This window comes from Triticum urartu, chromosome 5A (genome assembly GCF_056163025.1).
Source record: "Triticum urartu cultivar PI428250 chromosome 5A, HENAU_Tu73, whole genome shotgun sequence".
In the NCBI taxonomy this organism is placed as follows: domain Eukaryota; kingdom Viridiplantae; phylum Streptophyta; class Magnoliopsida; order Poales; family Poaceae; genus Triticum; species Triticum urartu.
This window is the reverse complement of record NC_141877.1, coordinates 431,349,894-431,370,737: the sequence shown is the minus strand read 5'-3', so window position 1 is coordinate 431,370,737 and position 20,844 is coordinate 431,349,894.

Genomic DNA, 20,844 nt, shown 5'->3' with positions numbered 1-20,844 from the left:
AGCTAAGCCCCTGAGTGAGAGGGTTGCTCTTCACTCGGAGTAGTTTTGTAACTTAGGCGAGTACGGGGTCACGGCTAAGTCCCCAAGTGAGAGGGTTGCTCTTTAATCGGAACAATTTTGTAACTTAGGTGAGTCGGGTTCGCAGCTAAGCCCCCGAGTGAGAGGGTTGCTCTTCACTCGGAGTGTTTCTGTAACTTAGGCGAGTACGGGGTCTCAGCTAAGTCCCCGAGTGAGAGGGTTGCTCTTCACTCGGAGTAGTTTTGTAACTTAGGCGAGTACGGGGTCGCAGCTAAGTCTTCAAGTGGGAGGATTGCTCTCCACTCGGAGTAGTTTTGTAACTTAGGCGAGTTCGGGGTCGCAGCTAAGCCCCCGAGTGAGAGGGTTTCTCTTCACTCGGAGTAGTTTTGTAACTTAGGCGAGTATGGGGTTGCAACTAAGTCCCCGAGTAGGAGGATTGCTCTCCACTTGGAGTAGTTTTGTAACTTAGGCGAGTTTGGGGTCACAGCTAAGCCCTCGAGTGAGAGGGTTGCTCTTCACTCGGAGTAGTTTTGTAACTTAGGCGAGTACGGGGTGGCAGCTAAGTCCCCGGGTGGGAGGATTGCTCTCCACTCAGAGTAGTTTTGTAACTTAGGCGAGTTTGCGGTCGCAGCTAATCCCCCGAGTGAGAGGGTTGCTCTTCACTCAGAGTAGTTTTGTAACTTAGGCGAGTTCGGGGTCACAGCTAAGCCTCCGAGTGGGAGGATTGCTCTCCACTCGGAGTAGTTTTTGAAACTTAGGCGAATCGGGTTCGCAGCTAAGCCCCCGAGTGGGAAGATTGCTCTCCACTCGGAGTAATTTTTGAAACTTAGGAAAATCGGGTTCGCGGCTAAGCCACCCACTGGGGATTTGAACACATATGTCTGAAGGGTAAAAATCATTAAAATACTGCAAAACCTTGTCTTTGATAAGAAAACTGAAGAATTCTTATTACAACTCGTCGATCCGAGTGTTTAGGTATAAAAATGGCGGAGCAGCTCCGCATTCCACGAGCGTGGCTCATCTTCTTTCTTGGCTACGTTATAGAGGTGATACGCCCCGTTGTGGAGAACCTTGGTGATGATGAAGGGGCCTTCCCAAGCCGGAGCGAGCTTGTGAGGTCATTTCTGGTGCGCTCGGAGCACAAGGTCTCCTTCCTAAAATGCTCGACCTCTGACATTTCGGGCATGGAATCGACGCATGTCTTGTTGATAGATGGTCGACCAAATTAGTGCCATCTCTCGTTCTTCCTCTAGGAGATCAACTGCATCTTGGCGCGCCTGTTCTGCTTTAGCTTCTAAGAAGAGTTCCACTCGGGGGGCGTTGTGCAGCAAGTCACTCGAAAGTACAGCTTCAGCACCATACACCATGAAGAAAGGAGTTCGGCCAGTCGACCAGTTGAGAGTTGTTCTCAGTCCCCATAGGACAGATGGCAATTCAGTCACCCATTCACCAGCAGCATGCGTGAGATCGTGCATCAGTCGGGGTTTCAGCCCTTGAAGGACCAAATCATTTGCCCTTTCTGCTTGTCCATTTGACTGCGGGTGCGCAACAGATGCGTAATCAACCCGAGTGCCTTAGGAAGCACAAAACACTCTAAACTCATCAGAATCAAAGTTGGAGCCATTATCTTTGATAATGTTGTGAGGGACTCCATATCTGAATATCAGCTCTCCGATGAAATTGATGACAGTGCTTGAATCAAGATTCTTGATAGGCTTGTCTTCGATCCATTTGGTGAATTTGTCGACTGCCACGAGCAAATGAGTGAAACCACTTCTGCCGGTCTTGAAAAGTCCAACCATGTCCAACCCCCAAACTGCAAATGGCTCGACGAGTGGAATAGTCTTAAGAGAGGATGCAGGCTTGTGAGACATGTTCGAATAGAACTGACAGCCTTCACACTTGTCGACTATATGTTTAGCCATCTTATTTGCACGCGGCTAGTATAACCCTACTCGGTATGCTTTGGCCACTATGGTCCGAGAGGACGCATGGTGACCACAGGTCCCCGAGTGGATTTCATTTAGGATCATTTGACCTTCTTCTGGAGAAATGCAACCCTGAGCAACTCCCGTAATATTCTCTCTAGAAAGCTGCCCACTTATCACTGTGAAGGCTTTGGACCGACGAACGATCTGGCGGGCCTCATCTTCGTCTTGAGGGAGCTCCTGCCTGAGCAAATATGCGATATATGGTACTGTCCAATCAGGAACTGTCGTGGAATTGTCATGGCAGATGTTCTCGTGAAAAGGACTTGGTCGTGAGGCCAACACATCTATGTGGTAGCTGGAGAGGGGTTGAACAGGACGAGAGACACGAGGTTTTACCCAGGTTCGGCCCCTCACGGTGGAGGTAAAAGCCTACATCCTACTTCATTGATATTGATGATGATCATGATTACAAGGGTGCTCTATCTCAAGAGCTATGGACTTGTCTGTCTAAACCTAACTTTTGAAAACCTATGAAAAACGTGTCCCTCTTGGGGTGCCCTGCCCCTCCTTATATATGTTGAAGAGGCGGCTTACATGACTAGTCCTATTAGGATTAGGATTACAAGTGGAGTCCTAGTCTTGCTTCCTTTGTAGGAGAATATTCCTTATGCCTTTCATCTTAAGCCGGCCCACCATAATACGAGTCGGCCTTCCATGAACTGCCTGTTGGGCCACCGGGTCTTGTCGCCCTCTGACCCGCCTGCCGGGTCACCAATGAGTCACCTGGCTCGGCCGGGTCATCGATGAGTGGAGAGATCCGAGCGGGTCACTTAGTGAGTCGCCAAGTCACGGCGGGTCACCAGTGAGTCACCAAGTCCGGCCGGGTCATACCGCGGGGTATATCCCCAACATTAGCCCCGAATTTAATTTGGATTTATCCATGTTAAACTTAATCCTGCAAAATAAACACAAGAATAAATTTGATAGGTTGTGCCTCGGGTTAAAAATTCTTGTAAACCGGTACCTGATCACCCTTTAGTCCTTGTTATTTCCTCCTTCTGGAAAGTCTGGGTCAATAGACCAGCTTCATAATCAATTTGCTGACATTGGTTTCTCAGAAAAATATTGTGAAGAATAATTTACTGATTCAGCTCCCAATGCTTAAAAAATATTGGTCTTGAAATACTCATCTAATTTTCAGCCGGCTTGAAGATGGAGATCTTGCCAATTTATGATTACCAAAACCGCCGCATTATAAACAGATGATGCCGAGTCATAATTGTTACCGACGCCGGGTCATAATTGCTGTAGACACCGGGTCAATCTGGTTTGCTCAAAACTAAGAATTTGAAGATTTTTCTCTCTTATATCCATATTACCTGTAGCCCCCAAGTCTTGAGCAGAACAAAGTGATGACTTAAGACTTGCTTCAATATAAGTACCGCCACTTTGAAGAAATCGAGGTTGTTCATCTCCGTCACTAGTAAAAACTGAATATTCCACATATGTAGCCCCCAAGTGCCGGGTTGTCATGCTTGCAGCAACCTGGGAGTTGTAATTGCCCGATGCCCATAAAAACTTCAACTAGTGTAGCCCCCAAGGGCCGGGTCATTATACAATAATGAGCAGTGACTTTGTAGATATCATCATGTAGACTTGAGCAGCAACGTGTAGCCCCCAAGGGCCGGCTTAGTAAGATAATATTGAGCTAGGACTTTATATATACTTAATTTGTTTGACAGGAGCAATCGGTAGCCCCCAAGGGCCGACTCATTACGGTGTGATGAGTCAGGTCTTCAATAAGGTGAGCAAAAAATGACTTTGCATTAGCCCCCAAGTGCCATGGTGCATGCTGGCAGTGACATGGGACTTGCATATTTGATGTAATCTCAACTTGAATAATGTAGCCCCCAAGTGTCGGGTCGTAAGCCTGCAGTGACTCGAGACTATTCCTTTCGTTGTAGAATAAATTATATCCAAAATAATAGCCATTGCGCTGAAGTGAATTTGAAAACCTCAATCATAATATTGGTTATTGATAACCATAATAAAAATCCAGCCATGTTGGCTATTAAAGATTTGAATAATATAACCCGGTTTGTAAACCTCAATCATTCAATATCATCATGAAAATCCAGCCAAGTTGGGCTATTATCATATACCGGCTACTTAAAGTTTGCCATCTTGGAGGGTTGTAGCAACCCAAAAGATGCTTCAAATATGAGTCATAAACAGGCAGCTGGGCCTGACTTGCAAAAAACCGAAAGACAATGAAAAACTCAAATACGAATAAGAAATCAAAAGAAATTCAGGGCTTTTGTAGACTGTCAAAGTAAAGTGTCATCTTCAATGAAACTAGCTGGAGCCATTGGATTGTTCGTGCTGCCATGATCCTGAGTCACAATGTGCCCAATCGACATTTGAACCCTAGATAAGTCTGGTCTTGGTCAAAGACTTATGAGGAGTACGCGGGGCCAGAGCAATAGTATCATGGGCCGATTTATCCAAGTTTCAAGGAAGGCGACTTATGAAGCCTGGATCCATCTAACTCTGTAAACCGTACTCTCGCATGACAAGCCGCCAGTTGAACCTTAATCGAGCTCAGATCTTGGTCAAATACGCCGTAAAGACTGATCGTTAAGAGTTTGGCGGGTCAATCAGGATGACCTGATGGAGTTGCAGCAGCTGGTGTTACAGGTAGGACGACCCGGTCAGAGTTTGTTCTCTTCGGTAGAATATGCCTATGTCTGAACAAACCTGGTCAAGAGGGTAGTAACGCTATGTTCTCTTTGGTCAAATACGCCTATGTTTGAACAGGAAGCCCCCCAAGTGACATACTTACAAGTGTGGCGTTGAGCCGATCAAGAGGGTCCCGACAGCTATGTTCTCTTTGGTGAATACACCTATGTTTGAACATGAAGCCCCCAAGTGACCATATAAGTTTTGGCATTGCGCCGATCAAGAGGGTATCGACAGCTATGCTCGATGAGCAAGAAACCCCCAAGTGACCATAATAAGATGAGCCCATAAGGCAGGATACCCATGTTTGAACCGCGCATCATGGCAACAAGTTCTCTTTGGCAACCTTTATTTTTCTTGAGCCGGATTTTAAACCGGATATTAAGAGCTTCAACGCTTTGTGGGAGACAGATTTCCCTTGAGCCAGATTTTGAACTGGAATCCTTCTTTTTAAACCGGAAATCTTTTGACGACCTTTAAATATTCGCCAATAAGACAGTAGCCTCTGAGGCCGGGTTATTTTCCCTCCAATGACCCGGAGTTCTTGAATTCACTAGAACCGGCCAATTCTGCTGAGTCATGTCATTGTAGCCCCCGAGTCTTAAGATGACTCAAGGAGTTGTCTTGAGATTCTCCATATTTGACTGTGATATAAACCGGTATGAACATTCAACAGCTCAGTGATATAATAGTCCCTTTTGCAGTAGACAACTTGTCTTGCATTAAAGAACTTGCAGGCCAGAGTAATTGCTCTTTTAAAGAAATCAATATATAATATAAAAATATACTGGATGGATTTCACCTGATATGTCAGGCCAGTAATTATCCACCCCAGAGTTGATGATCATCATGTTGAGACTGAAATCAACCATGGACGAGTCGGCCGTAGGATCAGACAAATGAGTCAGCCGCGGCGTCTGTAAGCCGGTGTGGACGGGTGAGTCAATCGCATGTGCAGTAAGCCACGCAGACGGGCGAGTCCGCCATGTCCTGTTGATGAAAATTGGGCCGCAGAAATAGCGATTTGCACATATATCCACCGAGCGTCATTGGCCATAGCTCTTTGCGGTGAACAGTTGTCCTGCGTACAACATCACAAGCAAGAGTAATTGCTCTTTAAAGAAATTAACATGTACTATAAAAATAGACCGGACGGACATCGCCTGATGCATTGACGATAGATGATCGTTGTGCCGACCAGATTTAACTTGAGAATGTATTAAACATTTCTGCAACCAGTACGAGCAGCCCATATTCCATCGCATAACCTTTTCCCAATTCGATCTCCTCACTCCCGTAGTACAGAGCATGGAAAGCCCACTCGAGGCGGCAACGACTGAGGCAGGCTGCAATAGTGACGCAGTAAAGGCGGCTCGAAACGGCGGCTTGCTGAAGAATTATCAGGGCCGGCGGATCAGCTACGGCGGCTCTCAGCGCGAGTCCGTGGTCAGCGATGGAGGCGGCCGCTGGCTCCTGGTGCAAACCGAGGCAACTCACAAGCCCTCGCCCTCTCGGTGGACGTGCAGCAGTTCAATCGGTGTCAAATTGCCAGAAGCATATTGTACTGTAGTATCATCATTGTTGGACCTTCTAAAGAGGCGAAGAGCCAAGTGCAAGGTTCACACGAGTACGAACTGTTGAACCTCCCGAAGAGGCAAAGAGCCAAGCACAAGGTTTTATAGGAGTTGTCGTCCTAGTAGGAGTGTACTACAACTATAGCGAACGATGCTACTGTATGATGCCGCCACGTCACGCATATCCAAAGCTGTGCCACTTTTTTTCTCAAAGAGCGTGTTGGAGCCCGTGCAACAACCACACAAGTTGCACGTACACATAACACATTTACTAGTAATAAATTCTAAAGGACAAATGCCAGTATGCCACACAAGTTCATCTCCAATTCATGTGATAAATTTGTGCACGACTAGTCTACATATATTCACAGCGCTACCGTTCACAATTGCCGTACTCCACTTACACGTTATAGATGGGCTACATGTCCTCCTCCAGGTTCCAGTCCCAGGTGTTCTTCATGGATGGCACGATCCATACAGTGGGCAACGGGAATCATTGTCGCAGCTTTCTAGTCCGGTTCCACATGATGGAGACTCATCCAAGCTGAAGCGGCATAAATCAGGGATAGCGTGTCCCAGCATGTCGTTCATCCGGCGGTGCGCACTGAAGACACAACCATGCTTCATGAACGGTAGGCCTTCCGTGTCATGCATGGAAGGTGGCATTCGCTTCACAATGGGGTAGCTGTCCCTGATGAAAAGCCAGTACTCTCCAAGAGTGTTCCTCGGCACCCACGTAGCATCACGGGGGTCGAACTCGGCGCCGTTCATCTGGTACACGTGGCATCCCAGATCTGGACACATGGTGACGTACATAGTCAAGGTCCATGCATAATAATGTTGTGCTCAAATATGGCGGTCAGTAATACTATGCAGCAAATATTACTATTCTGGTATAGAGGAAGTAAAATAACCGGCTTATTATATATAGCCACTCTTGGCTACATGGATGAGATAGTAAGACATGGAAAAACAAAAATGGTGGCAGCTTGTGGGTTCAAGTCTTCAAGGGCCTAGCTAGCTATACGCGTCCTCCAAGGTAAAAAGTACTCCTACTAGTACTACAAAGTATACTACTAGTACAACAATGAAAGAGAAGGCGAGAGGGTTAAAAAATGGAATACCTGGGTAGATGGTGACGGTCCGATCGTGGTAGATTGTGTGACCATGTTGCACATCAGTGGTACCATGGGTAACAACTGCTAAGATAGTTTATACCAATATGCCAAAGTCAGCTACAAGGTTCCAGGTTAGACCGAATCGCGGATGCAAATGCACATCCAGGATCGGTGATCTTATTTTGATCGGGGGATGACTGGTCCCTGCAAAATAATGGAGTACCGTTAGGGATGCAAATGATGGTTTGTGCATTCCGTTTGTAATCTCCCGTATCGTAGGATGGCAACCAGATGAAACAAGTCCCCTGGCTTGTCACCGCGAAGATGCGTCCTAGATGGCGCACGGCGTCTTCGAACGTGTAGGGGTACAAATCTGCCGCCGCCAACATGCGCCTGTCTCTGCCGTTACTGCCTCTTGCATTGATGGAAATCCTTATGTCGAACACCGCAATGAGATAGTAATCATCATAGACGCGTCGCTTTGTCGGCGGGTCCACAATTGCTATCTTCTTCAATCTCATGTAGGCATCATCATACGTATTCAAGCCTAGCCAGTCCGGAAGGCCGATCCCAATGGTGGAGAAGGGGTCTACCGGAATGGCCGCACTGCTGTGGATGTTGTGCAAAATGATGGCGGTATCTGGCCGGAGGTATGCAAGCCAATCTTTGTTGGCACCGACCCAGACCTATATATAAGACGGTGGGCAGTGGAGAAATTATGGAATGGAAATGGAATAACTAAGTACTACATGATCAAACTCCATTACTGACCCGCTCATCGGACAAAATCCGACTACCTCTCAACGTCGGCAACTCTAGCGGAGTCAACATGCAACCATGGCCAGGGAGCGGTGGACTGTTCGAAGGATTGTCCCATAGAAGAACCTTCTCCTTGAGGACGCATGGAAGACCAACAAGCATGGCCTTTTCCCAAGCCTGTTTAAGCAGCGTCTTGAAAAAGTTGGTGCAGGAAGCACCGAGTCTTGCGGCGGTGAGGACGTCAGAGCGGCATGCGGTTTCTCCTATAGGATCGTCGTCCAAGGTCTCCCAGCCCCGACGAGGAGGAGAACCGCCTGGCGAATCCATGGGAGCAGCGATGAACTGCCTTCTCTTCGGGGGGAGGGGAACTGGCGAGGAGGAGATAAGAGCGTAGTAACCGCAGGGCCTCGTCCCTTCCAACTGTAGATCGTTCCTCAGCGAAGGGGTGAGGCTATTATTTACTACTAGTACTAGCATTATGGAACGTTATGGGATTGCATTATATACTGTAAATAATAGCACTAGTAAGAAATTTTTGGCACTAGGTAGTAGTTTTTGGCGTGGATTAAGAAATTTTGGGTATGTTTTTGCCATTTTTTGTACACGCCAACTAGTGTCAAAAAACGTCTTACATTATGTGACGGAGGAGTACGTACTCGTACTGTAGCAGTACTAGTACTACTTTTCTCAACTAGTAGTGCGATGTACTGTACTTCTAGTCTAGTCTAGTCTAGTATAGTGCACCAGTTTTGAACTTTTGAATCTCAGGGCCAAGGAGCTACATTTGGAAGTGGAGGGTACTACTGTTCTCTAGAACCATCGTTGTACTATCAATGCAGGGGAAGTACACCTGCGTAGTGGCCTAGTGGGTACTCTCGGTTCTCTATTCAGGAGCTCCTCTCACGTAGCTGGCCTACTCAGCCGCTCCTCTCACGCACACACTAGCAGCCTGTTTATCAGCGACGGTTACTGCGGGGGCAGAACATTTGTGTTATTTGATACAGCGAGACTAGGCTTTTCGCTTCCATTTGTGGAGGTGTAATGGATCTCGTCGAACTTTGTTAGTAGTTCCTTCTTTATGAATGAGATGAAGCAAAGCTTTTGCCTCCGTTTCAAAAAAACACGTCAAGAGGAATTTCTTTTATAGTAGACTCGATAATGGAGTGAAGTCCATGCGTGCAATGCCACAAGCTACAGAGTAGTAGTAGAGCACCTTACATACAGAGCCATATTGCACAGTTCTCAATGCCCCGCCAGGCTTTTCCAGCTCCTCGGGCTTAATTGGGAGGTGCTAGTTTAAATATGCTACTTGCTGATGAGGAAGCTGCAAGCGAGGTGCGGCTAGGGCGAGCACGCGAGCCACAGGATGCTGGGAAGGAAAACCCGTTCACGTGGCTAGGCTGTCCAGTGCACCCAGATTGTGGGGCCGCACGTTCGTTTGACTTCAAAACTCAAACTACCCGTGTAAAATATTGGCTCGCAGCGAAGTGTAGTAGTACTATTTTTTTAAAAAGGCCGCCGTGCGTTCGGCCGGGATCGAACCCACGAAATGAGGTATACACTCCCGCGACCACTAGTAGTACTCGTTGGAGTACAACGCAACCTAGAATCACCTTTTGTCGCTAGTAGTACATACATTGTTCCTTACAAGAAACCCCTAAGAGCATGGCTAATAGTATAGCTAGCTGCTGGCTATAAGCCAGTGCCATGTCATCTACAACCCATCTTATAGCCAACATGTACAATAATAGATCAAAAGAGTGTACTACTTTTTTATTATGTGGCCCACTTCTCTTTCTCACAAAGTGCCTAGGAGCACGTGCTAGAGCTGGCTCTTCACGAAGAGCCCACTTACCTTATCTCTCCTCTTCTCTTTCCTCCAACTAAGCAGAAATATAGTAGTTTATTTCTTATAGCCCGCTGACTCAGCTCTATTGTACTTGCATTAATAATGCAAGAAACCACTAAAATGCCAAGAAACTACTACCACTTGCATACGTGGCAGACTTAAGATAAGACTACCTTATCAACCATTGTACATGCTCTTACCAACAAAAATCCTCGAGTGACCTCCTACCTCCGGCCCGTCCACCTAGTCATCCTCGGCCATGGGACGCAGCTACCGCCGTCGGCAGAAGGCGAGGTCAAAACCGCCGGTGGTGCGGAGCCCATGTTGCGGCAGCCCGGATGCCAGCTCCGTCCGGCGCTCGCGGCCGCTAGCTAGCCAAGATAGCTCCGTCCAGCTGCTTGTCTGCAAGGTTTGCTAGCTAGATTGGCACCGCAGCGCGGCGGCTTGCTCGCGCGCGCCACGCTAAGGCTAGCCATCTGGCTCGAGTGAAGGATAGCGCGGTGGCTTGCTCGCTCGTGAGCCATGCTCGGGCCAGCCTGCCAACCCGTGCGGAGGCTAGCGCGGCGTATGGCCTGTCCGACGGAGGGGCGGCCAACTCGCTCATCACCGGTGCCACCGACGAACACGCATCAGTACTGTTTGAAGTAATGTTCAGGAAAAATAATGATTTGAGGGGGAATAACAGGATAGAAGGTCAGATGTGGGTCCCTCGTGTCAACGGTCAAACAAAATGTGTTGGTTTAAGCTGCCTCGTCAGCACGGACGTGTGGGCCAACCCTGTCATAAATGGGTTTAAACGAACCTAATCAGTAGGAGTACTAGGTAGTTTTTGGCGTGGATTAAGAAATTCTGGGTATGTTTTTGCTATTTTTTGTACAATAGATTCTTCCTAGGGCTGGTTGAAAGTGGTAGTTTTTTGTTAAATACTCTACATAAATATCAACCATGATTGACTAATATCTTGATGGAAAACTCAAAACTATGGAATACTAGGAAAAAATGCATGATTGGAAATACTAGCAATGTTCATGTCCATTGCAACGAATCATAATTAGAATAATACTTATTCACAAACTTGGTACAAAACACTCTAATTTTGATATACATATGTCACTAGAGATATATTATGTTTCAATTAGAATATATTCCTTGGGCTGTTTTGGTGAGGTCAGGGAGGGATGTGGTTGGTTTTAAGATACTAATTATGGGGTTTTCTGCAAATTGGTAGACAAGTGGGATGTTGATGAGAAAAGGCAACAACTTACCTCACAATCGTTAGATGTAGATCTAATGGTCAGAAACGACGGATGGCAGACACACCAGCATCACCAACTTAGTCTTGTGTAGGAGTACTAGCAAGATCCGTGCATTGCACGAAACATCAACATGCATTTTTTTATAAAACACTTGTTGTGATTGTCCCTTGCGGGGGTAATCCCATGTGTAAAAACTAATGATATCTCGAGAAATATGAGATAAGGTGAAGGGGAGTGGGGTGTGGTGGTGATTGGTGGTCGGACTGAGTGGAGGCATGGGGATTGACGACGCCGACAGCGGCCACCAGGCCAGTTTGTTCCAGAGGCTTCCTTTCTTAATTTCTCAACAATGAGGTTTGTTGGAGATAAGGATGAACGAGGGAAGGCCTTGTCTGCAAATGTGGAGAGGGGTGCGGGTATCTTTTAGTTTAATTTCCATCCGTCAGATATAGATCGGACGGTCTATATTGCAAGATGGCACACATACCATCATCACCAACTTGGTTTTTTATAAGAGAAGAAATATAAGTATGGAGATACAAATGTATTATTGATACTTGCTTCCGTAAACTAGCATCTACATTCTATTCAACGCCTCGGCATGTGGGGCCTTAGCACAATGACTTCTCGACTGTGTAAAACAAAGATTTTCCCATCGCCGACAAGGAGGGGGTGACGGCGGCGCGCTTTTTGGCTTGCTCTAGTCTTAGTAGTCATACTAGGTGGTCTAAGCACGTGTAGATTATTCTTTTTCACGTCTCGTGTTTGTCGTACTGCCACGACTGTTGATGAATAGATGGTAAGTTATTTATGGGGAAACCCTTGTTGAGCGTGTTTGCGAGAGAGAGAGAGACAGTGTGCGTGTGTGATATGTTAGAGACTGAGGCAATGATAACATATTCTTTGTGTCTATGTGTGTGGAGGATAGAGAGAGACATGTACATGGGGCTTTGTGTTGTGTAACATGGAGACACATATACATAATTAGAGAGTGAGTGTGTGAGATACACATGCGGACATGAGGAGAGATGAGGATCCAGATAAATGGGTGTTTGTGCGTGTTTGTGTGTGTTTGTGCACGCGTTTGTGTGTGAGAGGGAGAGAGTGTATGTGGAGTAGAGAGACCACTGATGATGTAAACCTAGTATAAGGGAAGGGGGAATGGTGTGACATGTGTAGTAGCGAGATAGCACGGGTGCGGGTGGGGGGAGTAGACTATTTGTAAGAGACATCGAGTGTGTGTGTGGGAGAGGGGTGTGAGAGCGAGAGAAAGAGAGAGCTAGCGAGCGAGAGAGAGAGAGAGAGGTCGTTTGTGTCCACAAATGGCGTATAGATAGGGAGACAATGTTGATGTTGTACGAAATTGGCCTATGAACGGAAACGCAAGGGAAGCGAGTCATCGTGTCTGTGATAGGGACTTCATGAGAGATCTAGAATAGATGGTATAGAGAACAATGTGCGAAATCAAGAACGATTATACATTAGGGAGCTATGCAAAGAGTCACGACATATATGTATACAGGGAAGGAGCTGGGGTGGGTCCGCATGTGGGAGAGATAGAAAGAGGAGAGTGGTGCACAAGGAGACAAAGTGTGCTTGTTTGCAGTGGGGGTGGTGTGTAAGGTGAGTGCGCGAGAACCACATAACTAGGGAGATAGACATTTGGGGGCGACGTTTTGTGTGTATGGGAAATATACACTCTACATAGTGCGTGTGCTTGGGTAAGAGAGATAGCGGGAGACCTAGAGAGTGAGGGAAGAGATGTGTGCATGCCCGAGAGACAAAGTGATAGAGACCTATGTTGGGGTCCAGACTTTACAAGAGAGAGGGGTGTTAATATGCTCGTGTGTTGGTGTTTGGGGGAGAGAACGACTTCTCTCTATGTGTGTGTGTGTGTGTGGTGGGGGGGGGGTGGGGTTGACTTTAGATAAAGAGCGAGGTGTCTATATTTGAGGGACTTTAGTGTAATTGAGATATTGTGCACTCATGGTTGATCAATTTGTTTCACACTTTGTACTATGAGATAACGATACTTTTGAACATGCGTGATATACCTTGATGTACCAGAATTACAAACCTAAGATTGGAATTTTGGAATTCGACTCCATCATTAGCTTTTGTAATTCATTTAAACGGAGGTACATTTTTTAAGCCGGGATTTCATGATTTCAAATTCATATATCAAACCTAGAGATATACACATACGGGCATGTTCAAACTTTATAATCATCCACTTTATTCATACACATACACATTTTTTTCTTTTGTCATCATATTTAGGATAAACACATTTGGAATTTCATTTGAATTGGACCGTATGATGGTATTTGCTTGTAGTAGCTCAATGATCCATATTTGAATTGAATGGACAATCTAAGTTTCGAGTTGGAGACATTGATTTTCAAAACTTGCACATTTTTTTTGCGTGCAAAACAAACAAATTGTCGGCCATGATGTCATAGTCGGCTGTACGAGAGCGGAATACTTATAATTTTAGGCGCCAAAAGCTTTTAAACTTCCCGCTCACATCGAAATATCACGCGCCCGAAAGTTTAGCCCTGCGATATTCCTGTTTTACCCCTGCCACATGAACGGAAAAGGGCTGCTTTGGTAACTCCATTGTTTTCCCCTCTTTGCCCCCAACATTCTTCCCCAGAGCCCCTCCCATTCCCCTCCTCGACCCCCAACCACGGCAAGCAGCCGAATCTAGTCCTCCGCCACAGCGGTGGACCTCACACCCCGCCGGATCTACCTTCCGCACCTTGGAACCCCCAACTGCCAACTCACCACTTCACCGGAGCTGCTTCAGCGACTGGCTTATCCACCGCTCCAGATCTCCTTGACCGCCATCATGGTCCACCGCACCGGATCTGCTTAACCGGCGCCCTTGTCCACCACAGCGTAGGCCCTTCACTGACTCCCTCGTCCGCCCCTTCGCTGGCCCTTCATAGAAGCCCTCGTCCGCCGCAACAGATCGGCCTCACCGAAAGCACTGTACAACGCGCCCGTCGAAGCCTTCGTCCACTGCACCAGACCCGCTCCATGGACGCCATATTCAACTCCACCGGCCCTGCTTTACCGACGCCGCAGCCTCATCAGGTTATTTCGATTTGTACTCCTTCGGTTTTTCTCTTTATCGTGCAACTGTTCACTTACCACAGATGAGCTTTCTTGTATGTCAACAGGCGCTGCAACCATAGCACCGGAGCCGCTTCAACGACGACGATAGCCGGCCCAAACTCAACCGCAACATGAGCACCATCGACGATCCTCAGCTATCAAGTATGACAATGATACCCATACGCCGCCGAGAATCAGGTACTATTATCCAACGGCCGGTGCCTACGTTCACTTTCCTAGCATAAGCATCACACCTTTGAATTTCTTCAGGGCATCATTCAGTTTTTCATGAGACGCGTTATTCTGCTTGCACCTGTAGGGCCATACTTCTGGCAGTGAACATGTTACATGTGCTAAATTACATACCAGTGCACATATAGTGAATATGCTTTAGTTTTGTTCTGATGCCACCTGTTGGTTCCATCAGACTGCTTAATGTTCTCTATGCTTAATTACACATCAGCAAACTAGCATGTGGTTCCATTGATTTTTGTTCGTTTTACCCTACATTTTCTGATGCTAGCTATTGCATCGCTTCTCCGAAGCTCTGTTCATTACTTGTTTGTGTGTTCTTGATCTTCCCAAGTTGCATGACTAATTTGATCCTTCTATTAATTATGGAGCTGCCAACCCCATCAAGCAAAATATTTGTTCTTTTGGGGCTGGCACCTCGAACAAGCATAAAAATAGAGTGAAGCAGATATATTGTCGTGTATGCACACACCCTTCTTTCATTAGTTTAGATGAACCACTGATGATCAATTCGGACCAGTGCATGCCATTAAAATTAATTTTACCTAAATAGATGGTGCAGAATAAACTACAACAACTAGATTTGCAACCACAGGATGCTGACGATATCTTCAAAGAACATTGCAACAACAGCTAGGCTTCACAGCAACATATGGTAAGCCAGTGTGTTTTAGTACATGTGAAATGTAATGCGAGTGGGCTGCTTTCTTGGCTTGTGCCCTCAACGTGTAATCCTACCGAATTACAAATAGTTCAGTTGTCTACTTTGCCGTATTGCTTGATTCGAATGCTTATTTGTTGTTACGCTATACTTGAGTTGGCCAATATGTCAGCAGTGCCTGCTGTACTATCGTAAAGAAATGCATGCCTATTTCATTTGAGTCCTTAACTTTTCCTCTCAACTTCATCACAAGACTGTCTTCGTAATTTATATGAGGCCACACTGTTAAGTGCTTTCTCAGATTATTTCAACTGCTTAGATGCCTTGGCAACTTAAATATAGCGGTTGTACACTCCCTTTCAACTAGGGATGTCAAATGGGTCCCGTTTAATCCCGATTAAAGTCCACTAGTGGTATGATAGTTCAAAAGAGTTTTTGTTTTTTGAGGAAAATGAACTAGGGAGGTAGCAAAAACTAACTAGATGGGACTGGCGGATGTCATTTATTTGCCACTTACATCCCTAGTTTCATCTTACCATTTTAATTTCTTTTCGGCTGATGCTGCTTCGAACCATTTAAATATAGTTTGCCATGCTCGGCAATAATTCGTCCGTCGTTTACCATGTAAGCTTACTGCCTGGATCATACGATAACTATCTCTTACTGATGTCCAGCGGAAACCTTTCAGGATGCCGTTCACACTAGGACACAATGTACAACCCCAGAATCTATTTGTGGAAGCAGTGCGCGATCCATGTTACCAGATGGTAGCAGTTCAGAGGCAACACCGCCGGAGAGCAGTCTAAGCACAGATATTATAATGCTTGAGGCTCTACTAGAGGCAGAAAGAGATGGTGTGGCTGCCATGAATGAGGTAATCTTTATCTTGAGGCTGGAAATTACAGAATTAGCAGCACGCATTATGCAAGCAACCCAAGAATTGGAGGAAGTAAGAATGTTGCATTTGAAGACGGAGGAGGTCCTGCTGTTTCTGCTATCTAAATCCCAAGGTAATCCCGGTTGTTCTTTAGATACCAGTTGAAATTGTCATTAGATTATTGTACTTGCATGTTGCGTCATGTCTCTGAATGGATTATGTTGCAAGACCCCCTATGTTGTCCATGTGTTGTAATGATCCAAATTTTTTAGGCGAGGTAATCCTCAGTACTTGTATGATTGACATAAGGTGAACTGTTTTTCGTGTGAGCATATTATATTGGATGAAATAACTGTTTGTCTCAGAGTGTATCCAACCTACTGAATTCGAAGATCACGACATTTCTAAATCATAATCATATATAAAGGTGGAATAAATCTTTGTTGTGGTTTTGAAGAAATAAATAACAAAACATATAATTATCTATGGATATTCGTAATCGAATACAAATTGGATTTGAATTTAGTTTGCTAGGTCCCAGGGCAAACGTGAATGCTAATTCTCCCATGTTTTGAACGAAGCGGCTAAACACCCACTATAATTTGTGGGCTGCCCGAAGCAAGTGTTTGTGAGATGGAAATTACTGTCTACCCCTGACACTTGACATCCTTATCGACCGGATTTACACTGCTGTCGATAGGGGTAGACTAGTAACTTCAATCAGACATGACACGACGGCCTCTGAGCCCATCAAGACACGGCGGGCGCCAAACGTGGGCGGAAAAACACATTTGATTCAAGCTCGTCCGAAAGACATGTGTCTCTTCCTCCATTTCCCCATTCATACACGGTGGGCGGCAAAACAAACTCTCCTCGTCCGAAATCGATGCAGGCTAATATTTTAAATAGGGACAGATGTGTAACTTCCATCATACGTGACACAACCGCCCTATCTGTCAGCCCCGTTCATACACCGTGGGCGCCAACCGTGGGCGGCAAAACACCCTCTCCTCGCCCGAAATAGTTACCGGCAAATATTTGGGAGATGCGAGATTACCATCCTATCCCCAACCGACGCGATGTCCAAAATTTTAAACGGGGTATAAGTTCGTAACTTTCCCCCATTTCAGAGAAGCGCGTCCCAAAGTTTGAGATCCCCCCTCCCCTCTTCATACACCGTCAGCGGCACGACAACCTCCGCACTGCGGCCAGCCTCCTCCGTCCGCCACCCCATCCTCCACCTTGCCGGAGTCGCTACCCCTACCCCGTCATCCACTACAAGAGATGGACGTCTCTCATCAACGGCGCTGGACCAGGATCCTTTCATCGCCTCCTCTCGCTTCATCAGCGCCGTCGTCCACCTTGCCATTGCCGCTCCTACGACCGCCTCGTCCACGGCAACAGGATATATCCCCCGACCTGGCCGTCTGCCGTCTAAAGTCTTCTTCCCCGCTGCCGACAGCCATCGCACCCGCAGCACCCTCAACGTATCAGCATAGGCCTACACAGCGTCGCAAGAGAGGTGGTACTCTTCCATATGTGCTTAAGTTACTGATCTCACCAGGAAAATAGATCGTAATTTGTTTACTGTACTTTTCTTGTCCGTACCAAATCGTAGTGGCTAGTTGAAAGCAAACATTGGTTGCGAAGTAGCTTTGTCCGGTTTGCACCTTCAGATCCGCCATGGCACGGGCACTATACTCGTAAAGCTTATGGTTTCCCCCCTTTATATTCACTACCATCATCGTAGGTGCTTCGTGTCGTGCTATCACTGCTCCTCAAGACCTCAACCCAAAGCTTACGTGTTGAAATATGAATCTGATATGATGCTCATATCACTAAAACAGAGAACGTTTAATTGGTCACCTAATGTTCCTATATTCGTTTCGAAAAGCATGTGCGCCACCCACTGGTCCAGCTAGTTCCACTTTCCTGATTTTTCTCTTGATGCTTAGGGTTTTCCCCTTTTATCTACTCTACTATGATCTGCGTAGGTGCTTTTTGTCGTACTAGCATTACTCCACCCTTCAAGATAAACAACACAACAATCAGAATTCGAAAGCTTAGTTGTTCAAATATGATTGTGATATAACCGACACATTTAATTGGTTAGCTAAAGGTCCCACTTGAGTTTCCAAATGCATGTCGACATATAGAGGGACATCATAATTGCATTTCTTTGTCACTTGTTGACCGTACTTTCTTGTCCATACCAAATCTTAGTTGTTATTTCAAAGCAAACATCGGTTGCTAACTACCCTTTGCGCGGTTTGCAGCTTCAGATCTGCCATCCCACTGCCACGGTCAACACTGTACTCATCATGCTTACGTTTTCCCCATTTTATGATGACCACAATCAGCCTACATGGTTCGTGTCGTAATAGCACTGCTCCACCCATCGAGCTAAACAAGCTTAGTTGTACAAATTCATATATGATATTATTGCTGATATTAGTAAAACCGAGAGATGTTTAATTGGTTAGCTAAATGTTCCTACTTTAGTTTCGAAATGCATGTGAGCCACATATGGAGAGACCGGAAAGAATAATATTTCTCTGTGCGCTCTGGTTCATCATGGGTGGCCAACCGACATTGTATTGAAAGACTTGTAATATCTTCAATCTGCTTGCTCTTCTGCTCTTCTTTAACATGATACTCTTCTCTTGGAGTCGACTGGTCAGGTCGAGTTGTTCTCCCTTAGTATATTTTGAATCTGTCAGGTCAGGTCGACTTGTTCTTCTTTACTATATGTTGAAGCTATCATCTGCGAAGTGTCATCACTTCTGGAGCTCTCATATTTTGAGTAGTAGGCCACATTATATTAACGCACACAACAAATTACAGCATGCATGGCATATTTTAAAAGAATTGCAGAGATAGCACAAAGGGGTTTATAGGGAGGCAGTATTGGATTAGAATCACTTCTACATTACAAAGAAAATCTCACTTGTTTTTATGTTTTCATGCATGTCAGATATTGAACATTATCAAAATGAATATGAGAATGGGCGCATGAGAGGAATATTGCAGAACGATCCACTGGCTAACAAACTTGGCATGGTGGAGGATGGCCTATCTTATTCACCCATCAAGGTGCTTGCTCTAACTTTGGAAAGTTGTATTGGTCACACATATTTTGCATCTGACCTCTTGCATTACTTCTACTTTGTCACCATCTGCTTAGTTTAAGCATCATATATGAGTATATGCCATACCTATCCATTTTCTGTACCTATTCCATGTGTCGTCACACTATGTTTTTCTAGTCAAATGTTGTTCTTTTGTAATATATGTCCAAAATGAAGAGGGTGAGTGCAGATCCTCAAGGAGTACAAACTAGGTATTTGGAAAAGGTAGTGATACCTATTAAATCAGATAGATCAGCAGCCACAAAAAACACAGGCCCAACTGTACCACACTTTACCCCTACTCCAGTGGCCAAATCCCTATTAGAACTGCTGGGAGCCCAACGTCAGGTACTGTCTATGATATCAATTCAAAATTTGAACTCCTAAATTTCTGCTTGTGCCTTACCTTCTCTCTTGTATGAAAACTAATTTCAGATGAATCTCCTTGCTCAAAGGATCATACGATCTCAAAACAATAATGGGCTCTGCATTGCTCTTGTCAGTACCTCTCTCCCTTTTTCCTTGTAATGCTGTACTTAATTAATTGCTATTTGATTATGTATCATCAGTCTGCACCTGAGCTTCATTATCCTCTGTTTCTTCCAATATTATTTGATCCATATTTACTCTCTGCAAAATGTAGAATAATGGCAATGCTTATAAAGAATTTTCTTTGGGGAATTTATTGAATTATCCTTCCATCAACATGGAGAAGGGCTTTGTCCAGCCCGTGTTAACATGTAATGTAAGTTCATCCTTCTCAAGCCTTCAAACTTTGTTCTAGTATAGATTTGGATAGGCATCATTTCCTCCACTCCTGTTTGCTTTGCTGTTTACATCTGATTGGATGTTTGCAACTACTACCAGTTTCAAATTGTAGTTGTAAAAACATGTTCCTTATGCAGAACAGATCCATTTATTTGCTTATATAATTGTGAAACCTGTTATGTGTCTCCGTGTTTCTCTTTCAGACTCGTATCTCTTACGCCAGGCAGAACTTTAGGGAAGATAGTGAGCCAAACCATCTTGAGGACAGCGAGATGACCCCAAGGTCCTATCTTGATGAAGACAGTGAGTTGAAGCTACTCACCAGCAGGTGTGAGACAACCTCTGTGCAGTTGCTGCCTCAATCAGTTCGACTTCTTCAGTCTCAACTTAAAGCGGAAAGGCTTGCTTCAGCTCAGCTCCGACTTGAAGTCAAAGATGCAATGAAGATGTCAGAGGACCACCGTGCGCACCATCATGCCTTAAATCTAGTGTTGATGCATCTATCATTGACACAACTAATGTCTACTCAGCTTCTTCGGCTGTTTGGGGGGCCCGACCTGGCCAGGCCTAGTGCCTTCTGAAGTGCTATCAGTTTTGTATATTCTTTTGTCGGCGCGTTTATTTGCACTGGTGGCGAACTTTGATGCCCAGTGGATGTAATATGTGTGATAGCCGTGATAGCCTAGCGTAAGTTGCTTGCTTATTTATTTCCTTGTTGTATTGTTTATTTGTTTGCTTGTAGTCATTGCAGTTCTTTTTCCGTGGTTTGCTAGTGGCCGCAATAACCTATTTTT